A 2,329-nucleotide genomic window follows, 5' to 3' on the forward strand; every position below is an offset into this window, starting at 1 on the left:
ATACATATAATTTTAATACATGACGAAACACATTTGCTTGCTGGGCTGCAAACTGTCTGCAAACTCCATTAGCCACAAAGCACTACATGTGGCAGAAGTGGGCGGGGCCCTACAGTCAACGTTAGGCTCCGCCCAGAACAGCATACTAGCGTACTAAAATGAACGAAGATGCTGCTTTAAGTACAGGCACTCCATTAAAGACGTACTATTTTTTTTACATACTATGTAGTACGGTAGTATGTATTTTATACATAATCTCTTTTCAAGACCACCTCCGTTCTAGTCGAACATGGCTGTGCTGCCTTAGCCAAACAACTGTTCCAGGATGAAGAGGATTTAAACCAGGAGTTATTCATTGACGGGGGGATTCACTTAGAGACTGTTTGGACTGTAACAGTTCTTCTCTGGAGGAAATGTAAGTTATACATGTTAAATGTTATGTTAGCAGGTAAAAGCTGACAGGACTTGAACTCCTCTGTGACAGTTAGACTCCCGTTTGACAGTTAGAATATACAAACACTAAACCTATCGCGCTAGCTTATTTTTTAATATTCATGTCTAATCTTCAATTCATAAATATGTTAATGACAAAACTATTCTATTGTGTTTTTGGTCTAAACTGAAGTTTGCAGTTTTACCATTTAGTTAAACGTCGGTTGCTCACTAACCTACTAAACCGCATACTAACGTACTAAACAGTGTGCCTAAACACTACTTCACTTACAAGCGCATATGGCTCTTTATACGTACTGTTTAGTATAGTAGTATGCAGCATGCGTAGTATCTGTGCGTTACTTATTACGTGAATAATGACTTTTAATACCTGCACTAAAGTGCGTGTAAGCAAATGTTAGATAGCTCAGCGGTTAAGGTACTGGACTTGTAATCTAGAGGTTGCCGGTTCAAGCCCCACCACTGCCAAGTTGCCACTGTTGGGCCCCTGAGCAAGGCCCTTAACCCTCTATTGCTCAAAATTGTGTTCAGACAGTACTGTAAGTCGCTTTGGATAAAAGCGTCTGCTAAATGCTGAAAATGTAACCGTAAATGGTTTCAAATGTGGGTGAATCCTGTAAATAACTGCTTTAATAAATGCAGTGAAGGTCAATTTGTTAACGGAGTTTAACGTGTTCATTAATAAATAAATATATTTATTTATTACAGTGGTAGCCTAGTGGGTAGAGCTTTGGGCTATCAACCGGAAGATTGGCGGTTCAAATCCAGGCTCTGCTATGCAGCCACTGTTGGGTCCCTGATCAAGGCCCTTAACCCTGTCTGCTCCAGGGGCGCCGTACGATGGCTGACCCTGCGCTCTGACCCCAGCTTCCAAACAAGCTGGGATATGTGAAGAAAGAATTTCATTGTACTGTACACCTGTATATGTATATATGACAAATAAAGTATATATTCTTCTGTCTTCTTCTTCTATATTAAGAAATCCCCTGTATTGATTAGGGGTAGCACTGTCGCCTCACAGCGAGAAGGTCCTGGGTTCCATCCTCAGGTGGTGCGGTCCGGGTCCGTTCTGTGCGGAGTTTGCGTGTTCTCCCCGTGTCTGCTTGGGTTTCCTCCGGGAGCTCCGGTTTCACACTCCAAAGACATGCAGTCAGGTTCATTGGAGACACAGAGTTGCCCTATAGGTGAATGTGTGTATGTGTCCAGGGTGTTACTGTGTGCCTTGCTCCCATTGAAAAGCTGGGATAGGCTTCCCCGCGATCCTGATTGGATAAGCGGTTATGAAAGTGAGTGAGTGTATTGTTTAGGGCTCAGATGGTAGGGGACTTGAGGCAGCAGCAGGGGTTGGGGTTCTTGATCATTCTACTTCTAACAAAACTGGTGTTCTTTTTAGGTAAGTGGAAAACAACAACAACAACAACAAAACAAACACTACATAAAACATACTGGCTACCTACAACTTCCAATGGCATCAAAAACTAAATATACTTTTTCCTTTTTAAAAAAACAGTTGTGTTTTTGTCAGTCATTTAGATACAGGTGAGAGGGCAGCTGTAGCCAAGTGGTTAAGGTGCTGGTCCAGTAATCAGAAGGTTGCCGGTTCAAACCTCACCACTGCCAGGTTGCTGTTGGCCCTTTGAGCAAGGCCCTTAACCCTCAATTGCTAAGATTGTATACCGTCACAGTACTGTAAGTCGCTTTGGATAAAAGCGTATGCTTAAAATGTAAATGTTTTATACTGCATTACAATAAAATCAAACACGGTGAATATTCAGTGGGTATTTTTTGGAAGATTCACAGTAAAGTAAAGTAAACAGAAGAGATTAAAATCTGTAGACTTACTAAGATAAGCTTAGGATAAGCTTTCAAGTTCATA

General features: G+C 41.6%; 1 long non-coding RNA gene across 1 annotated transcript; it reads left to right on the plus strand.

Moving 5' to 3' along the window:
- The first annotated feature begins 205 nt into the window (after positions 1-205).
- LOC134325760 (uncharacterized) lies at positions 206-1,410 on the plus strand. The gene is made up of 2 exons (XR_010014341.1): positions 206-415; positions 1,162-1,410. It is a non-coding gene; the product is annotated as an uncharacterized LOC134325760 (long non-coding RNA).
- The last annotated feature ends 919 nt before the right edge of the window (positions 1,411-2,329 follow it).

The sequence above is a fragment of the Trichomycterus rosablanca genome, chromosome 13 (assembly GCF_030014385.1).
Source record: "Trichomycterus rosablanca isolate fTriRos1 chromosome 13, fTriRos1.hap1, whole genome shotgun sequence".
Classification (NCBI taxonomy): domain Eukaryota; kingdom Metazoa; phylum Chordata; class Actinopteri; order Siluriformes; family Trichomycteridae; genus Trichomycterus; species Trichomycterus rosablanca.